This window comes from Paramormyrops kingsleyae, chromosome 25 (genome assembly GCF_048594095.1).
Source record: "Paramormyrops kingsleyae isolate MSU_618 chromosome 25, PKINGS_0.4, whole genome shotgun sequence".
NCBI classification, from domain to species: Eukaryota; Metazoa; Chordata; class Actinopteri; order Osteoglossiformes; family Mormyridae; genus Paramormyrops; species Paramormyrops kingsleyae.
In genome coordinates, this window is record NC_132821.1 from 15,249,669 (window position 1) to 15,271,805 (window position 22,137).

The window sequence follows — 22,137 nt, forward strand, 5'->3', positions numbered from 1 at the left end:
TTTTCAAAAGAGTTGCTGATTTTGTAATACTGCTGCAGCATTCTCCACATGCTAATCACTGCCCCACATCGAATTGGCACTTTGCTCTGCCACATATCACTTTACTACCCCCTTTTGAATGTTGCATCGTAGTGCTGGGCGATAAAACGATCTCGATTTTATATCGATTAAAAAAAACGAGGACGATCATGATGATAAACGGACTATAAAACTCGATCAACCAAGTTTGCTCCATTTTAGAGAATGCGCCGAGACAGACAACTCGATGGCCTATCAAGCAGAGCGTTTACTGAACGCTAGCACAACAGCCAATCACCGACCCCATTGTAATTTTGCCCATCCTCCCTTAAAGAAGCAATGGGTGCGTTTGAGTTGTTGAGCCTTAGGTCTGTCTGCAGCTGACGTGACGTGGAGCACGATCTGCCGTCGGCTGCAGGGGTGGAGTATAAACCGACTGCAGCCAAGTCGGACAACTGCTACTCCTTGTGTGCGAGACCTGACTGCAATGGCAGCACTGCCAGAAGGGTGTAGATCTATACAAATATCACCTGCATGCACATTACTACTTTTACAATAACCAACTCCTGATACAAACTGTTAGCAGTGCATAAAACTATTGTGTACAGTGGCTCTGTGTAAAAAGAGCTGCCAGGAAAAAGATCAAATACACGTATTCCAAGGATTCAAATTTTTTATGTACAGAGTACAATGCAATTCTTACTTGAATGCCTTCACAGACTGGACGATTAAACAAATAAAGCAGTGCAACATTACAGTAACTAACAAATAAACCACTAACATGTACTGTTAGAGCATTTATGTAACTTATTTAAACTTTATTTTACCAGGTAAATGAACTGAAAACCAGTTCTCACTGCTTTACGTTCTTTTCGGGAGAAATAGCAGATAACGCATTGGAACTTCCTGGGATACAAACGTCATACGCGTGACTAAAATCTTTAGCCAATAAGGGCAAAGTTGTGTCGTCACGGAGGCGGTTCCAGTTTGTGCTGCACGTCTTGCTCTCGCAAGGATTTTGTACCATGTGACATGGTGACGAGTGCTGACGTTTTGCAGCGCTGGACAAAAAAAATCTAACCATGCTTTGGCATTTTTTTGAATAAGTGTTTTTGTTTGGTTTAGATACTTTTCTACCTCAGAATTTTAAAAGGTTAAGAGACCAAGAATAGAGGAAGATACTTGTTGCAGTCAGTTCTGTCCTGCTTTATTTTATGTTTGCCCTTTAACATATTTGCAATATTATACAGTTTTGCACATTGTTACATTATTATACGGTTTTGTTCATTTCAGCTATGTTCCTTTGAATACTTGAAAATGAATAACCTTTTATAATTTTAAGGGAATTTTGTATGTAAACAGTAAAATTTGTTGGAAAAATAAGTATTTGTTTACTAATATTGTTTCAATCTATTCATTCTATTTGTCAGAATAGGGTTAATTTTATTATTTTGATTATTACATTATTACATGGAACAGCATTGTGAAACTATAATATTGATAATTATCGATATCGGTCAATACAGGAATAAATATTGTGATAATTTTTTTTGCCATATCGCCCAGCTCTACACGGAGGTATTTTTGACTCACTATCAAACACGATGTAAATTTCCCTGTAGTAATTAATACATTAATAGACACAAAAAACCCAGAGGCACACCAACGAAAACACAACGCAATGCTAGTACCAACTAGCAAGAACTAGCTAACCAGCTAAAAATTCGCAATTAACTTCTAAATTATCGAAACTCAGTTACATCGATAAGTACATAAATTACCACGAAACATACACTCACCTAAAGGATTATTAGGAACACCATACTAATACGGTGTTTGACCCCCTTTCGCCTTCAGAACTGCCTTAATTCTACGTGGCATTGATTCAACAAGGTGCTGAAAGCATTCTTTAGAACTGTTGGCCCATATTGATAGGATAGCATCTTGCAGTTGATGGAGATTTGTGGGATGCACATCCAGGGCACGAAGCTCCCGTTCCACCACATCCCAAAGATGCTCTATTGGGTTGAGATCTGGTGACTGTGGGGGCCATTTTAGTACAGTGAACTCATTGTCATGTTCAAGAAGCCAATTTGAAATGATTCGAGTTTTGTGACATGGTGCATTATCCTGCTGGAAGTAGCCATCAGAGGATGGGTACATGGTGGTCATAAAGGGATGGACATGGTCAGAAACAATGCTCAGGTAGGCCGTGGCATTTAAATGATGCCCAACTGGCACTAAGGGGCCTAAAGTGTGCCAAGAAAACATCCCCCACACCATTACACCATCACCACCAGCCTGCACAGTGGTAACAAGGCATGATGGATCCATGTTCTCATTCTGTTTACGCCAAATTCTGACTCTACCATTTGAATGTCTCAACAGAAATTGAGACTCATCAGACCAGGCAACATTTTTCCAGTCTTCAACTGTCCAATTTTGGTGAGCTCGTGCAAATTGTAGCCTCTTTTTCCTATTTGTAGTGGAGATGAGTGGTACCCGGTGGGGTCTTCTGCTGTTGTAGCCCATCCGCCTCAAGGTTGTGCGTGTTGTGGCTTCACAAATGCTTTGCTGCATACCTCGGTTGTAACGAGTGGTTATTTCAGTCAAAGTTGCTCTTCTATCAGCTTGAATCAGTCGGCCCATTCTCCTCTGACCTCTAGCATCAACAAGACATTTTCGCCCACAGGACTGCCGCATACTGGATGTTTTTCCTTTTGCACACCGTTCTTTGTAAACCCTAGAAATGGTTGTGCGTGAAAATCCCATTAAATGAGTTGATTGTGAAATACTCAGACCGGCCCGTCTGGCACCAACAACCATGCCACGCTCAAAATTGCTTAAATCACCTTTCCCATTCTGACATTCAGTTTGGAGTTCAGGAGATTGTCTTGACCAGGACCACACCCCTAAATGCATTGAAGCAACTGCCATGTGATTGGTTGATTAGATAATTGCATTAATGAGAAATTGAACAGTTGTTCCTAATAATCCTTTAGGTGAGTGTAGTCTTATAAGAAATACTATACCGTTTTCATCAAGAAATATCTCTATCCAGCAAATTAAATACTGTCATGTATTATCTGTAAAAACAAAAAACACCGAAAAGGCATGTGATGTTTTAAAATATATGGCTTGTTTACCTCAAGAGCTTCGTAAAAAGACATGAAAACAACAGCGAAACCGTGTTCAAATCAGCGCGCGACAGGGGAAATATAGGAAAACTGAATTGCCCGGAACACCTGATCTTTTTTTCCATTACAAATTCTGTTTTATAATCTTTGATCGGTTTAGGACAAGTGATCAAATTCTGGGTGTGCAAAAATCAGCTTTAGGGTACTTTCATGGACTTCGAACAAACTCACATATTTGCATGAGTGAATGGGGCTTCAACAGTTGAAATTAAATAAAATTTTACAGAAACATGGCATTTGATTTCTCCCTTGTTTGTTATAAATTGGGGCCTAATTTGCACATGTGTACCAATTTTGGTATGGAAAAAAAAAACTTATGAAACGTATGAACAGCCCTTATCAGGTGCTAAATGCTAATGAGGAGACCGCTGCGAGTGGGTTGATCTGTATAATAGAGCAATGGTGCCATCTGGTGATCCAAAAAAGTTTTGCAGGTACGTTAGCAATGGCGTTTAAAAATGAAACCAAGACCTACCTCATTTATTAATCTTGTGATTAATTCAATTACAAGAATTTTAAAAACACGGGTCGGAAACGTCACATTGATTTTTTGGCAGATAAAACATGCCATTTTTCATTTTTAATTACAAACTTAGATCTCATCTGCACACCCGTGCACAATTTTGCTCATGAAAGAAGACAAATTAGGGTATGAACGGCGCTTTTCAAGTGTTAAAAATGCAGGTAAGCAGACAGCAATCTGTATAATGGAGCGATAGTGCCATCTGGTGACCAAAAAAACTTTGCAGGCATTCAAGCGATGGCATTTTAAAGTGAAATCAAGACCCCAGATCTTCTATTCATGCGCGATTTTATAAAACTTATTTAAAACACGGGTAGAAAATCGCCCGCCCGTTTACAAACGTTTGGATGAATAAATGCATTTTAAGTAGGCACACGCGACAACCGGATACCCAGCACAAGAAGTATGTACACTAACTAATACAAAGTAAACAGAGGCTACATCCAAGAGGTACACAGGGGTATATACACGCGCTCGCGAGATATGCCGAGACATGCAGATACCGCCGGTGTTCTGAATTTTTTTCCTACCAGCATAAATATTTGCTCCCCTTTAAAGGTGTGTCAGGGACCGAGATGGAAGGCACGAGGAACACAGGCGGATTAGGAAAAAATCCTTTTTTTTTAATTCACAAAAAGAAAGCAATTTAACAAAGAATAAACTTGGGCCCACAAAAAAAAGTCAACTAATCAATAACTAAATAACCTAAACCAAACATACTGACCTCCTATAGACAAGACACCATGAGGGCTATATATACACTGGTTGGCCAAACCACAAGACACAAAAGGGGTAAAACCAATAACAAATACCACAAATACACCCATACAAAAGTCAGATAATGTTTCAATCAAAACAAACAAAATCAAATCAAATTAAGTGAATCCGAAAAAATATACCTAAACAATAAAAAGAAACTAAATGCAAACTATTCCACTCCCACGGCAAACAGCCAGTTGGAGTTGTCCAACTTCCTGCATTTAGCCCAGCTTCCATGTTGGCCACCTCTTTTGCCTGGAGCAGCAAGGAATCCTCCCCTGCACTCCACACACGGTAAATCAAAAGAAACAAATTAAACTCAATAAATACTCAACACATTATTCCAGTTAACCAAATGTGTGCGCCTCATCTAGTAAACTGGTTAAATGTGCCAAATAAAGAAATACATAAATTAAATGTTAATTGCTAATATATTGCAACTTAAACTAAACAAACTCAAACATAGAATAACAAATGACCATAAATGATACTTCCCTTAAAATGGGGGCAGCCATCACAGGGTGGTACAGTAGGATATTATTATAGACATAAACACTCCATAAATATCTGCTCCCCTCTCTGTTAAGGGTGGTAGGACATTATTATAGACATAAACACTCCATAAATATCTGCTCCCCTCTCTGTTAAGGGTGGTAGGATATTATTATAGACGTAAACACTCCATAAATATCTGCTCCCCTCTCTGTTAAGGGTGGTAAGACATTATTATAGACATAAACACTCCATAAATATCTGCTCCCCTCTCTGTTAAGGGTGGTAGGATATTATTATAGACATAAACACTCCATAAATATCTGCTCCCCTCTCTGTTAAGGGTGGTAGGATATTATTATAGACGTAAACACTCCATAAATATCTGCTCCCCTCTCTGTTAAGGGTGGTAGGATATTATTATAGACATAAACACTCCATAAATATCTGCTCTCCTCTCTGTTAAGGGTGGTAGGACATTATTATAGACGTAAACACTCCATAAATATCTGCTCCCCTCTCTGTTAAGGGTGGTAAGACATTATTATAGACATAAACACTCCATAAATATCTGCTCCCCTCTCTGTTAAGGGTGGTAAGACATTATTATAGACATAAACACTCCATAAATATCTGCTCCCCTCTTTGTTAAGGGTGGTAGGACATTATTATAGACGTAAACACTCCATAAATATCTGCTCCCCTCTATGTTAAGGGTGGTAGGACATTATTAAAGATACAGAAATATAGATATAGTTATCTTTCATATTGTCATAGTTAATCTTTAAATGTCCACGTTCTTCCCTTTAGTGAATGTATCTCTGGGTATCCTAACCCATCCCAACCCATTTCATATTTAAAACATTTGGGAATATGAATATTTCATATAAGATGACCACAGTGTAGAGCCCTATTATTCAAATCACGGTCCTCGAGGTCCAAGCACTGTTGGTTCTCCAGCCTTCCTTTACCTGTGAGCCAGATGTGAAGCCTCTGACCAATCAGAATCAGTAATTATTAAACTACCTGGGAGAACTGAAAACAAGGCCTGGATTTGGAATCAAGGTCCAGATTTGAAGAGCCCTGGTGTAGAGTATAGATATTGATTTTTTTGTCCAATCACAATGTCCCCACTAGTTTCATTAGTTATACAGCACCTGAAAACAGAGGAAATTTTATAATGTTACACAAAGCTGACCCTGACACATACTTGTAAAAGAGAAAATATAAAACTCTTATAACCCATGACTCTTCAAAAAACTGATATTTTCAGAAATGGTAACAGAAAGGATAATATATTCATGCGTGTTCCAATATAATGTGTCTTGGGATAAAATGTAGTCTTTGCATAGAGAAGTCACGACATGACTTTCAGCACAAAAAAATTAAGTAAATTCTGTTTTTATTGATTCATACATTTTGTTTTCATTACGTTTCACAGGGCCCAAGTGCAGTATTAGATTGTTAATGCAAACATTATGCTCGGATCATTAGAAATACTGTTCACTTTTTCGTGAGTAAAAACGTGTACATGAAATCTTATTTATCTATTTTTAGTAACAGATAATAGGAATGCGATTTTATGTAACATGTTTCAGAATGAAAGATGAATAGTTACCACAGAGACTTAAATTGTTATGCAAACTATGGATACTGCAAGCCCTGAGTTAATTTCGCACACAGCCAAGTTTTAAAGCAGCGTGAAAATCACGCGGATGCTTTGCAGGCAAGAGTGTATTCAAACTGCACTCTGACACACATGCACATGGTAAGTCAAAAATGTATGACACTCAAACACGCACACACATATATATATATTTCTAAAATTGCGATAAAACTAACCTTGTTTCTTCTTCGAAAAGCAGAGACTCGAAAGCAGCAGATATTTATGGGTGTGTTAAGTAGCGAACGAGCATGTGCAGTTAACTCGGGTAGGACATTTTCATGGGTAGGAAAGAATTTCAGAACACCGGCGCCATTTCTGTTACCCTTTTCGTGAATCTGCCATCTTGGAGGCTGTGTACGGCAATCTTTTGTTTATTTTTTTTTTCCTATGTGATTTGGGTGCAGTGGAAGGAAATGGGGTATTGAATTTATTTAATTTTTTTTGTAATTGACAACTTTTGTACGGCACTGTACTACTATACAGGTTGGGGTTTTTTTCCGTTGGAAACCTTCGGCCTCAGCGCTGCAGAGCCTAACTGCGATGGCGAGCTCTACTTCAGACATTGAGCTAAGTTTTTCCTTCATCAGGTCACCAACGGTGACTCTGAAATTAATCAGTGTACCTCTATTACTTTTTTTTGTTTGTTTTTTTTGTTACTTGTCCAATTGACATTTGTACATCTGTCCCTGTATTTTTTTTGTTGTTGAAAATTGGTATCGTACGGAAGTCATTAGCTGTAATTATATGGTTTTGGGAATTTCTGTTTTATTTAAAGAAGAAATATAATTTAAAAGGGGAGTAAACTCATTGTGCCCGTTGGCAAAATACTGTTACTACAATTGTTTTTTTTTCTGTATATGCATTTAGGTGGGTATATTTATGTTTTTTTTCTCCCCTTTTCGCCTCAGTAAAAGTGAGGTGTAAATAATCTCTTAAATCTGTGGTCGGGTCTGCTCCTTTGTCACTGCTCCCACCGAACCTAGCACACTGGTCCCTGTACACCTACCACTCGCCATAGTGAGTGGAACTGGGGTTACATAGGGCAAGTTTTAGAAAAGACTAATTACCATACTGTATTAGCATCTTCCGCTTACCTGGTTTAATGTAACCCTAACCTTCCATCACCCTGCTGCGGCTAGAAATTCTGTCCATTAAGGTTATGAACCCTGGCAAAGTCCAACCCTCACCGGGAACAGGTCCGATTACTGCAAAAGCCCAGTCACCAGGCGCTCACCTACGGGCCCATTCCCCTGGCTTGGCTCCAGGGCAGGGCCCCAGTGACCTCCTGAGGTCTTCTGGACCACTCTTCGTCTGGCCCTTCACCTAGGACCAATTTGCCTCGGAAGACCCCTACCAGGGGCAAATTTTCCCCTGAAACATATGAGCACTCAAAGGTGGCAGCTCAAGAAGAAGAGTAGCTATAAATGTGAAACTCCTACCTGATGCCCTGAGATAATTGAAGAGAAGCTCCAAGTGATCCTGAATGAAGCTGTATGTGCAGACATAACGCTGAACTTGGAGGAGGCCAGGAATCATCATCAAAAATGTCTCAGTGTTGATGACAAAGCCGATGACTGACAGGTACCTTAAAAAAAAATGTTTTATTAATATGATAATGGAAAGACAAGACACCTTGAGAGCGTCTAGCATATTTTATTTATATGACTTTTCAACAAATATCCATGAGATGTGACAACACGTAATGACAGGGATGGTAACAGTAATACATCTTTTTCTCCAGTAATGTCCCTGACTGGCAAATGACTACAAAGCTACTGGTTGCAAAATTACTGGGTGCTTCTTCAGAATGTCAAGATTAAGGTCCTTGAAATCAATGATTTACCTCGAGGATGCTAAAGCAACTAGGAACAATATAGAAACTGAACTGGGAAAGTTTGACAAGAACATGCCATACAAACCAATTGACACCTGTATGAACGGAAGAACACTGAACACAAGAAAATTCCAACAGAAACAAAACTGCAGACATCAAAAGGCTTTGCACACAAAAGCATCATATGCACATACATACCATTTTTCACAGCATCATATGAAAATACCATTTTTCACAGCATCATATGCACATACATACAATTTTTGACATTTGTATGACCTGAAAAACATTGACAGAAGTCAACAGAAACAAAACTGCAGATAGCAAGAATATCAGAACAAGAGAACAGAGCATCTTATGAACTCGATGCACAACAAGATAATAGAGCATAATCTGAACTTGTGATTTCATGAACTTTTCATGGAAACCATTCACTATTTTAAAAGACCTTTTTGTTTGATGAAGGGGTGTGCCATCTTTCATCACCAAACTGCCTCTCAAGAAGAACTCTACCCAGGGGAGCTTTGAAACCTGTGGCACAGGGATTGCAACTGTTCAGGATGTCAAAGAGCCTGTCAATTATCTAAGAAAACAAATGACTATTAACCAAAACCATCTTAAATATCACCATAACAGGGTGTCTGTAGGTATGAAAGAGATCAAATTAATATCTAATTTCAATATATACAACGAATAAACATTTAAGTCCTAAGCTTTGCTTGGATTTCCACCTACAGGTAAGTATGAAAGGTAAGTATAAACAGAGTTGGGTTTCATGAAGAATATGCAATGTTATATAACAATGTTTTCATGTTGTATTACCTCAATGAATTCAACTGTTTCTTCACAGTGTTTATAGTGTGAATATCAAGGTCCCTCAATGTGTATAGAGCTACTGCTACAGAGTCCATCTTTTGTTTGGACATTTTTGAGATCAACAATGTATGACCAGTTGATTTCTCCAGTAGTGCTGCTTATTGGACTGTAAGCCTGCAACATGTTGCATGCCAGCTTCAGCATGTGACAAGCATCCACCAACACAAAAACCCTGTCACCAGTCACTGGATGTTCAAAGAAGGTTTGTAATGGCTCATGAGGGTTTCCTTTTAACTTGCCCCTTTGTGCTTGCACATGTTCATGTTGCAGGCATGCCCATCCATTGTCATGCAGACCACTCTTATGCTACATGCATGCAGGGACGGATTATGGGTTGTGTGGGCCCCTGGGCAAAACGTTTGCGAGGGCCCCCCCCCCCCACCACCAGCACCACCACCACCACCACCACAATTCAAGGGCCCTTGGCAGCCAAACGCCCTCCCTCCATGTTTCCATCAGAGGCCCTGTAGGGTCAGGGGCCCTTGTAGGCAGAGGATCAAAGAATGTAGGCCCTCTAAAATAGACAAACGAAAATACATTGTTGATAAGCGTTGCAAATTGTTTTGGGCTAGGGGCCCCACGGGCCTCCTGCACCCCAAGGGCCCCTGGGCAGCGGCCCCGCTGGCCCGGTCCGTAATCCGTCCCTGCGTGCATGCAGTTCCTCCAAAGCATGGACAACCAGGACCTTCTGTGTGTCTGGTGACAGCGACTTTGTGAGGTAGTAGGCAATTGGAGCTTTCCAATGACCCTGTAAGCCAGGGGTGTCCAATCTTATCCGCAAAGGGCCGGGGTGTATGCAGGTTTTTTGGATAACCTGTAGGTCAGCTGTTCAAACCCAGGTGTGAGGACTCTTCAGTCAATCAGTCCTCTAATTAGTAATCTAATTAGGGAGTTGCAGCGAAAACCCGCATACACACCGGCCCTTTGCGGATAAGATTGGACACCCCTGCTGTAAGCCAACCGCCATGAAAACAAGCATGTTTGTGGCTACATCAGTCTCATCCCTGCCATCCCCCATACCAACAAATCCAGACATTTTTCGCCTATGGGGGTTGTACTGAATCTGTTTTATGATGGCCATGGCATCCAACATGAGTGCCACACAACCATATTTAGGTGGGTCTTGTGTAAGTCATCTCTGCAACATGTCCAACATCATCGTATTGAGTCCAGGCTTGGCATCCACTGATTACATCCACATTTGCAAAAAGAAAACAAATAGCATATTTCAGCATTTTAACCCTGGCATCCCTATTTCAGGCACTTTTTCTATCTCTCATTTTTTTCTGAAATTGTTCGCATTTTCTAAGACTTTCAAAAGTAGTGAAAATAGCAGATCAACAAGCTCACAGCGTATACATCAGTTCGCTGTTTGTCGTACAACATAGTATGTAGGGCTGAAGTGGTTTAGTAGTTGGACCAGTATGTTTAAAAAACGTTTAATCACATAACATGAACAATACCTTTGCAAGGTATGTGGATGTGGGAGGGGAAGATGCAGAGACTCCCTCAGGCAGCTGTATGCTTTTGGACCATGGAGGTCGAGTGTAAGGGCAGACACTCTCTGGTCCTTTGTGTATTCATGGCCCCCAAAGAGGTCTATCTGAAGATCTGAAATTCAATTAATTGAAACAATACCTACAGTATATGAATTTTTAAAAAGAGTGTTAACATAACATATACATGAAGTTCCAAGTTGTACTCATCAATTTATTTTACCCGGGTAGAAATCAAGCCTCTCTTTCTACTTGTTGTTTATGAGGTTCTTTTTATTCAGATCTTCGCAAAGACTCTTCACCGTTATCTTTGCCCTCTATTCTCGGGCCTTACCATTCCGCTTCTCCCCCTCCAGACTTTCCACTCTAGCCAAAGCGTCACCGAGTCCAGCCTTTAGACGAGTGGGAGAATCGGCCAATGCATAGGAGTGGTCCTAGTAGAAAGGAGGATGGAAAGGGTGTGTGTGTGCATCAGGGATGAATTGTCAATAATGGGACGTTTCAAAGTGTGCACATCTGTAGATGTGAGTATGTTTAAAAAAGGGCCACGATGCTCACAGCTGTATGGAACATACCAAATACAAATACTTACAACACTGGGCTAAGGTTCACTTTCAGGGAAATGCTGAGAAAGGTCCACTGTTAAGCTCTCTTCAGCTTTCCTTGAAGCTTTAATGGTCCTGCTTGCTACTGGCTAAAATGGCAGAAACCTAATACTTAAAAACAACTTGGCTGTCGACTTTGGTCCAACATTTCTGACATTGTGGTGACAACGACTGGAGAGTTTACTATGTTATTTAATATTAAATTATAACATAGCTAGTTACTTAATTTTATGGATAATTTCGGAAACTGAATGACCCACGATTGGATACACGTTGTAGCTGTATAAACTAAATAACTTTCAAATTTAGAATAAACTAGAACATTTCCTAAAGTTCATTTGATCTTCTAGCTGGCCTGTGTGAATAGATTGGCTTGAAAAATGTCACAAAGCTGATATCGGGCTCAAACAAAGCTGATTTACACAGATAAAGTATATGAGACTGGAGTGTTTCCACAGTGTATTAGTATGTTTTACTTAAGTGTAATAATCTGAATAATGCTTTGATCATTTAAAATAACCCATTAGATGTTTTTGTTATTGTCCATCTTTTCCCTAACCAGATCAGACCCTTGTTCTGCAGGATTAAACTTAGCGTCCCAGTCCTGGACCGCTTCTTTAACCAGCAGGACTCCAGGCCTGATTTTCGGCTAATAAGGGAGTCTCTGGCAGTGCTGCTCAGAGTACCTCACTGGTTTGCACCAGAATACCTTAGTGATCTGCTGACCACATACAATCCCCCACACTTGCTTCGTTCTCAAGGTGCAGGATATCTGTTAGTACCCAGGGTAGAAAGAGCTACGGCAGGCTGCAGAGCTTTCTCCTATAGAGCTCCTCAGCTGTGGGACGGTCTTCCACCAGATGTGCGGGTTTCAGACTCACTCTCAATATTCAAGTCTAGAATAAAAACACACCTATTTAGTTTAGCTTTTAGGGACACTAGTTCTAGCTCTAGCTAACTTCTCACTCCAAGTTTAACCTATAGTGTGAGGTGTTGAGCTGGGTGGGGATCGGTGCCATTGGCTTTGGATAAACTGAATTGACAGTGCTGTCACGCTAGCTTCACAATCGCTTGTGGGATTGGAGTGCTGACATTTCAGGGACTCCCCATGCCTGCATTCCCACCTGCCTCTCCCTCCTACTTATGCTGCCATAGCCATATCTGCCGATCTACCTTTTAGCACTGCCTATAGTCTCCCCTACTTTGACTAATTGCATTTATTTCCCCTACTTCTCCTGGGGGGTGCTGCCTGGAGCCCTCAATCTATCAAGATGTCCAGCACACCCTGCTACATGTGACGTCGCCTCTAACAATGACGTCCGTGCATCCAGCTCGCCGTTCTGCCTGTGTCATCTTCCTTGTATGACCCGCTCCCTGCCTTCTGGCTGCCTGGCGATTGGAGGGAGCGTTGGCACCGGCTTGCCATCTCCCCCCTGCTCCCTGTTCGTGTCTCAGATTTAACTGTATTTGACTCTCCCTGCCGGCCCCTGGAGGATGGGCTCCCCCTTTGAGTCTGGTCCCTCCCAAGGTTTTTTCCTTCTAGGGAGTTTTTCCTTGCCACTGTCGCCTATGGCTTACTCACTGGGGGCTTTGGGTGGGGATGCTGTAAAGCGCTTTGAGACAATGTAATGTTGTGATAATGCGCTATACAAAAATAAATTATTTGTTGTTGGGGATTCAAACCTGCAATCGTTCAATTACAAGGGTGCTTCCCTAACCATTAAGCCACCACTGCCCACAAGATTGTCCCATATATTGCCTGTCTTGATGTCATGGGTTCCATACAGGATGAGGGTTAAACTGCATTCATAAGCATAAGATGTTTAAACTGACAGATTATTGTTTTTATACCTCCAAGCCATGGTGGCCGAATTCTTGGCCCCGGTGAAGAGGTGGTCATTCTCACCTCTCATTTTAATGAATTGAGCTGACTGCTCTTTGGTCCCTAAAACAAAATTACTTAATACCACCAAACAAAAGCAGCTTTAGTAACAAAATTAGCAGCTTAATTAGCAGTGGTGGTGGGGCCCTCATACCCGAACTGCACCCCCTAATTTTTTTTTTTTAATTTTATTTTAGCAAGACAAAACCATACACACACTGGCTGGAATACAACACAAAGGAAAGCAAAAAATATACATACAATGACAAACAGAGTATTATATCACAGATCAAAATCGACAATAACCGGGGAGAATACATAAATTATCTATACACCACTAGTAACACATTCCAAACCACAAGATGTCACAGGTAGAAGCATTTATGAAATTAAGGTATGGAGTCCATATGCGAATGAAAGCATCAGTTGTCAAATGAATAATACAGGTCAAGAGTTCCAGAGGGATAATCTCCCTAATAATTGAATGCCAGCCTTTGATGGATGGAGGCTTATCACTGATCCATGACATCAGCAAATTCTTCCTGGCAGCAAAAGACAACAAACTAAAAAGTCGTCTTTCAAATTTATTTGGAATGAGCTTACAAGGAAAGCCCAAGAGAAGTAACAAAGGATCCAGATCCAGGCCAAAGATGTTGTTCAATTGAGCCACAACTTTGGACCAATATGCCTGGATCCTATAACAGTTCCAAATGCAATGAATATAATCTCCTACATTAGACTTACACTTAGGACGGAGTGGCGAGTGACTTGCATTATATTTATGTCTTAATTGTGGCATGATATGTAGTCTATGTAAAATTCTAAGCTGAATGGCTCTTGCCCTATTACAAACCGAGAGCCTGTTAGCTTGAGACCAAACCGTCTCCCATTCCTCTACTGGAATATCCACCCCCAGGTCTCTTTCCCAAATCAGTCTTAGATATGAAGTGCTATCTGCACCATAGGAGCATAGAGCTTTATAGAAAAGGGAGATCAACCTGTGTGATGGGGAGTTCCAGAGGATTTCCTCAATAACAGAAAAAGAGTATTTAGAGATAAATGTGGTATTTTTGAATATATAGTTTCTAATTTGCAAAAATCTAAAAAAGTGGTCTAGGTAGATTATATTTAGAAACTAAATTATCAAAAGACATTAGAGATCCATCCTCAAACAAGTCACCCATCCTACAAATACCAAGAATAGGCCAAAGATTAAAACCTGAATCTGTGACACTTGGCAGGAACTCTGGATCATTCAAAATAGGCAGAAGAGGTGAGGTTATATCGCTCTTGCCTTCCATCCTTTGAATAGCACGCCATGCCTTGAGGGTATTGGGTACTAAAGGACTATTATACAGAGTTCTGCATAAATTTGAATTAGAAACAAATAATAAGTTTTGTAAGGGGCAGCTGCACTGTAAAGATTCTAGATCAAGCCACACTGATTTAGGGTCTTTAATAAGCCATTCATTAATAAATCTAAGATGGCAAGCCAACTGATATAATCTAATATTTGGGAGGTCCAAGCCACCCTTTGCATTAGAGAGCTGAAGTTTAGATAGTTTTAATTTGGGTTTCCTTTTGCTCCAAATAAATGAACTGAGCCACCCAGTTAACTCTTTTATAGCCTTATTAGACAATAAAATAGGAATCATTTGCAATGGATACAGTAAGCGGGGTAAGGCATTCATTTTTATCAGAGCCACCCTCCCCAGCCATGACAGAGGGAGAGCCATCCACCTATTCAAATCATCATGGATATTTCCTAACAATGGTGTGAAATTGACTTTATATAATTGCTTCAAAAGTAGGGGTCACATGAATACCCAAGTATACAAAACCATCCTCAGAGCATTTAAAGGGAAAAGACGGAGATTGATTGGTGGGCTTCTTATTACCTAAGAATAGGGCAACTGATTTTGAAAAAGATTATTCATTCATCAAATTTAAAGCTCTTAATTTCTAATCTATTGGCCCAAGTATATCCTGATTGCACTGTACTATTTTCTTGTATGCAGTTTTTATGTGAAATAACTCTTTAAATGTGAAATAAAGTGACACTTTTCTAGTAACATCCAGGTATAATTGTTTTGTTTTTGTTTTTTTGACAATGTATAAAGTTTAAGACCTTGTCGTTGCCCCAAGTATTACAGTATTTTAAGTGCGACCCACAGGTCACTTAATCAAGCGGTTAACATCAACATCTGAGATGAGGGGTAACAGACTTCGGAAGGGCCTGACAGTCTGTACGGATGCCTGGAATGAGGTCTGTTTCAGGTCCTACCTCAGGCTATAAAGCCAAATTAAGCGTCAAATTAAAGCACAACATTTGTGGTCCACACAGAGACCAGACACATGTCTATAGCCCCAGCAGTTTTAGAGTAACCCTTCAAAATATTTGGAGCATTATAGACTGGGCCACTACCTATCTGATGCGTGGCACACTGACCTGTAATACACCGCAAATACACCAAAGCACGTGACGAACTGAAACACACAGCCCGTCTACTCAAATAATCACGCTTTTATTTTACAGTTTCCAAGGGAATTAGCAGGATAACCTTAGCAAAATCACAGAGGTCAAAGCAATGACCGACAATATAAAATGTACACAGGCAAATAAAGCTGACAACCTACAGTATTTGTGGAGCATAAAAACATGATGAATAATGGGACCATTTAAGGAAAAAAAACCTCAACTATTTTACCAGTGCGACCCACAGGTTACTTACTGAAGCGGTTAACATCAACATATGAGATGACGGGTAACAGACATCAGAAGGGCTAATAATGATATATATAGTTGATATACAATTAGTATTAAGCTTGTCCTAACTTAAATTAAATTAGAAAGTTATTAAACTTATATTAGACATATTATATATGATGTTATTTATCAAAGGCATTGAGCACTAAACAATGGAGATGACAATTGGAATTTCAACTAAAAGTAAGTGATAAGCAGAAGAAAACAGGGAACAGGCCACACAGGCAAGTTAGCTGTAGTTGTGAGCAAATTACAATGATGCAAATATTTTTAATCCAACTATTTAGTTACAAATTCCTCAGCCTGGGAGTCATCAGCATTTGAATCAAGCAGGTCAGTTACTAAAGCCGTTAACATCAGCTTCTGAGATGAGGGGACAAATACCTGGATTGGGCTTGCCAGCCTAGGGCTATTGTTTCCTTGATAGCTGTTTTGCACTTCTCTGCGATGCACATGCAGGGCCACCCATCCCCCAACAATCTGCCAACGTAACAATTAGGCTGAGATCACGTAAACATCCGGTCACGTTAACAGAGTGACTCAAATAAATGTATTAAAGAACCAGTAATGCCGAGCAATATACCAAAATATTCGGAACATTATACATTGAGCCTATCCTGCTACTATTAGTAGTCACTGTATGTCAAATGTCTGTGTCACAACAGTACGGATTAGAACAATATGTGGTACCATCAGTAATGCGATCTGGGCCCTTTAATGTGTCTGATCGTCCAGTGATGGTGAAGCGCAATGCAAAACTAGCCGATGTGTTCCCATGTGTTGCTCTGGAAGACATGGGTGATGATGATCTAGGGCATGTTGCGGGGCCGCTTGTAGTGCTCTCTCAAACGACTGCCTCGAATGCTCCACAAGGAAGTCGTCTTGCCGGTTCGGACGACCTTGATGAGAGACTCCGCCAAGCTGACTTAGGTGGAATTGATGTCAAGTCTTGTGATGTGTCGGGGACCTGTAAGTCCCAACTTGTTGATCTCATCACGCGCTATGAGGATATTTTCTCGCGCCACCACCTGGATTGTGGCAAGGCAAGGGGCTTTGTGCACAGAATCCATCTAGCTGACCACCGACCATTTCGTCTTCCATTTAGGAGAGTGCCGCCTAGTCAGTACCAAAAGCTGCGTCAGGTTCTGAGTGACATGGAGGAGAGGGAGATTATTAGGAAGTCAACTAGCGAGTATGCATCTCCTCTTGTATTAGTTTGGAAGAAGAATGGGGACCTCCGTGTCTGTACTGATTTTCGGTGGTTAAATAAGAGAACTTTGAAAGATGCGCACCCGCTACCTCATCAGGCCGACTGTTTAGCCGCGCTTGGTGGTAACACTCTGTTCAGTACTATGGACCTCACATCAGGCTTTTACAATATGCCTCTCCATGAGGATGATAGGAAATATTCGGCTTTTACAACACCTATGGGCCTATACGAATATAACCGTCTTCCTCAGGGGCTTTGTAACAGTCCTAGGAGCTTCATGAGGATGATGACAAGCATCTTTGGGGATCAGAACTTCATGAGCATGTTGTGCTACTTGGATGATCTGCTTGTCTATGCTCCGAATGAGAACATTACTCTTGAACGATTGGAAGTGGTGTTCAGCCGGCTGCGCCACCATAACCTCAAGTTGGCCCCAAAGAAGTGTCATTTTCTCAGAAGGGCTGTCAGGTTTTTAGGCCATGTGGTTACTGAGGAAGGAGTTGCCACGGATCCAGAAAAGGTTGAGAGCATCTCGAGGCTGACCAGTGCTGATCTTATGGAGCAGGATGGTGTGACGCCCTGTCCAAAAAGCATCAGATCTTTTCTTGGCTTGTTAAATTACTATCATCATTTTGTGCCAAACTTCTCCTCTGTGGCCAAACCACTGTTTGACTTGTTGTCTTGCAAAAAGGGGAAGCATAGGAGTGACAGGAAAGTGAAACATGAGTACAGGAAGCTAAGTCCATCTGACTGGACTCCTGTACATCAGTCTGCTTTTGATGAGCTAAAATTGTCCATGGCACAGTCTGTTATACTGGCTCATCCTGACTTCAGCCGTCCATTTATGCTAGCAACCGATGCCTCATTGGATGGCCTAGGAGCAGTGCTCTCTCAAGTTCAACGGGGTGACACACATGCCAGGCCGATAGCTTTCGCCAGCAAAACGCTCACTAGGTCACAGAAGAATTATCCAGCTCATCGGTTAGAATTTCTAGCTCTGAAGTGGGCTGTCTGTGAGAAATTCAGCCACTGGCTCAAGGGACACAAGTTTACTGTGTGGTCAGACAATAACCCTCTGACACATATTATGTCCAAACCGAAGCTGGACTGCTGTGAGCAGCGGTGGGTAGCCAAGCTGGCGAGCTATGACTTTGACATCAAGTATGTGCCGGGCTCTCAGAACATTGTGGCGGACGCCCTTAGCCGGATGCCATTTGTGAGGGCAGACATGGGCCGCAGGCTGTTGAATGAGCCTTTTAATAGTCTCCTTTGTGATGTTGGGGAGGTGTCTAATACCTCAGTTCGGAATGCCTTCAGGCTGCCATACGAATCCTCAGCTGCTATGGGAGGGGGACATGTACAGTTGCCACAGAACTCGGCCAGTATCTTGCATACAGATTTGGGGCATGTGGGGCGAGAGGAAGTCTCGGCTTTGCTTGAATCACTACAGGAGTGGGAAGCTGGAGTCGAATCTCGCGCTTCCGAGATGGTGCACCACTTACCTCAATTGGTCCAGACTGGTCATGACCCCTTACCTGCCTACTCGGTGACTGAGCTACGAGAGAGACAGCATGGTGACAAGATTCTGTCTAGGGTTTTACTGTATGTGGAGAGGCATCGCAGGCCTTCCAGACGGGACAGGATGAAGGAGTCTTTAGCTGTCCTGAGATACCTGAAGCAGTGGGATAAGTTGGTCGTTAGGAGTGGTATTTTGTACAGAGTATCTAGAGATTTGTTCTCCAAGTCTAAGAGATTTCAGTTTGTGGTCCCAAAATCACTTGTGCCTGAAGTCTTGGAAGGCATTCACGAACATTGTGGTCATCAAGGTCAGTCTAGAAGTCTGAACTTGGCGAGACAAAGATTTTTTTGGCCACAGTTAGATCAAGATGTGAGAGAGCATGTTCATCACTGTCAGCGTTGTATTGTTGCGAAAACTGCTGAGCCAATGGACAGAGCTCCCCTGGAGAGTGTGATAACCACCAGACCAATGGAACTTGTCTGCATTGATTTCTGGTCTGCCGAGGACTCGCGTAACAGGTCTGTTGATGTGCTAGTTATCACAGACCACTTCACTAGGTTGGCCCAGGCTTTTCCCTGCAGAGACCAGTCTGCTAAACAGGTCGCCAGGGTGTTGTGGGACAGGTACTTTTGTGTGTATGGCTTTCCAGAGAGGGTTCATTCTGACCAGGGGGCGAGCTTTGAAAGTCAGCTGATCTGTGAACTTCTCAGGGTCTCTGGAGTGAGGAAATCGCACACAACCCCCTATCACCCCATGGGGAATGGCAGTGTTGAACGCTTTAATAAGACCCTTGGGAGCATGGTGAGAACCTTGGCCCCCACTGCAAAAGGGGACTGGCCAAGACAACTTCAGACCCTTACTTTTGTGTACAATTGCACTGCCCACGAGACGACGGGCTATGCCCCTTTTTATTTGATGTTTGGGAGGATTCCCCGTCTTCCTGTGGATGTCATGTTCAGGAGTGTCCTAAATGATCCTGCAGTTGGGGACTATGACAAGTATGTTGCGGCCCTGACAACAGATCTGAAGGGAGCCATGGTGATAGCGCAGGAGCACGCTGTTAAGGAGCAAAGGCGACATGCTGTACTTTACAACAGGAGGGTCAGGGGACCGACTATTGCGGTGAATGACCCGGTGCTGTTGGCCAACAAAGCTGAGAGAGGGAAGAGGAAGGTTGCCGATCGCTGGGAGTCGACAATCTATACTATAGTAGACAGGAACCCTAATACGCACACGTATAGGATTCGTAACAGTGTCACTGGGCAGGAGAAAGTGGTCCATAGGAATTTGCTAATGTTGGCTAATTTCCTGCCAGTTGCAGAGCGGGATTCACCGCTTAGCCTCTCATCATCTTTATCTAGTTTTGGTGCTGATGGCTTGGTGGAACAGATGGACGCAGATGAGGTTTTGTCTAGAGTGGGCGTTGCACCAGTCATCTCTGATCAGAGTCCCCAGGAAGGGGCAGTCCAAGATGAGCGGGATGGGTTCCTTGTAGGCCAGGGAAGTGCCCAGGGTAGCATGTGCGGTGATGTCGATATGGCGTCTGAAAGCATTGATTTGCTCTCTCTTCGGCCGCAGGCTGACACTGAACAGAGGACTGTTGAATGGGTCTCTCAGCTATCGGATGGATGCTCCCTGCCTGCCGTTGACAGTGTGTCACCGTGTCATTCGTTGGGTAGCACGTTGGATATGGATAGTGGCACAGGGGCTGGCGCCCAGTCTGTATGGCCTGACTCCGTGACTGCCATTGAGACTACTTCGGTTACTCCAGTGCTGAGTTGTGGTGGTTCTGGGAAGGGCCGTGAACTGAATGACTCCCCTTCCTGTGACCACGTTTTCCCTCCGGAGGTATGCACTGGTCCCACAAGCGCACCTGTGCGTGTTCGTACTCGCCTTGGCCGTGTCATTAAACCAGTGAGTAGGCTACTATATACTATGTCCGGACAGGATGTTGTTACTGATGTCAAGTCTAATGTTCGGGGTGTTTACGAGTCATTGGTCAAGGTTTTTCATGCTTAAGGGATTGGTTACCCTATGTTGTTTTTTGGTCTCTCTCTTCTCTCGTTTTGCTTATATTTGCGGATATTCTTTCCGTTGCGATTTGTGCCCTTTAGTCTTAGATGCTGGAGCAAAGGTGTATGTGCATGGTTTGGTTACGTGTGATGCTTGGGTTTCGTGGGGTGTAGATGGCATCCTGCGGCCAGTGGTTGGTTGGGGAGTTTAGCGCTGCTCTCTTTCCTACCTCATCCTTATGGGATACTTATATAGTTGGCAGATTTGTGAGCATAGCATTTGCTTTTATTACCCTGTCGCATTGGCATTGTGGCTGCAACCGTTTGTACAATTTTGTCTGAATTCAGCAGGGGTGTATGTAACGGGAAGGGTTATGTAGTTGTGAATTCCGCCAAAATTTGTTCTTTTCTTTTATTGTATATATATATATATATATATATATATCTTTTTGTAACGATAAAAAGGGATCTAGCTTGAATGGTGCGCACTACTTTTTCTCTTAACATCGAGGAGGGATATGTTGGCCACCCAGTGCTGTGACCCGCACGCGTGCCATGCTTCGCCATATGCATGCGCTTACGCTGTGCGAGGTAGGACAGAAAATATAATCGCTGTAAAATTATTTTACTTTTAAATAAGATAGACGGTTTATAGATCACATAAGTGTGTGCATTATAAGGACACTAGACATTGCAGCGAAGTGTTATGATTTTGTGCAGTTTTATATGTTATTTCCCCATTGAAATTGTACTTAAATATTGAATTGACTTCGCGCCATGCTGCGTAGCATAGTCATTAGCATCAAAAAATACTAACATATGTCTGTAAACGTATCCTTTTATCTCTTTTATTTTTATTCAGAGCGATAGCGGTGGCCCAGACAGTCTCGATGTTTGTATACCTTTTCTTTTGTGCAGGTGCGTATTTGAGTTTCATTTCCCTTTCTGTATAAATACGTTACATATTAGTTACTTGAAAAAAATAATAACTGCTCTCCTCTCACTGTGGATGTGAATGTTTATGACGAATACCACTATACGATCACAGTATTTTGTGTTTCTTTTGCCTGTGCTGGCTAAACTCTGTATTTGGCGCGCGCTGTATGCACGCGTGCCATGCTTCGCCATATGCATGCGCTTACGTTGTGCGAGAGCGATAGCGGTGGCCCAGACAGTCTCGATGTTTGTATACCTTTTCTTTTGTGCAGAAATAAAGCAGAGAGTGAGGGCATACTTCGGATGTCAGCGTCCTTCATCCATTTACGTGGTCATTGTTATATA

At 42.0% G+C, this 22,137-nt stretch overlaps 1 long non-coding RNA gene across 1 annotated transcript; it reads right to left on the reverse strand.

Annotated features, from left to right (window-relative positions):
* Positions 1-8,128: 8,128 nt before the first annotated feature.
* LOC140582874 (uncharacterized) lies at positions 8,129-11,461 on the reverse strand. The gene is made up of 4 exons (XR_011985667.1): positions 11,085-11,461; positions 10,386-10,976; positions 8,938-9,020; positions 8,129-8,240 (listed from the first exon to the last, which is right to left on the reverse strand). It is a non-coding gene; the product is annotated as an uncharacterized lncRNA (long non-coding RNA).
* Positions 11,462-22,137: the final 10,676 nt, after the last annotated feature.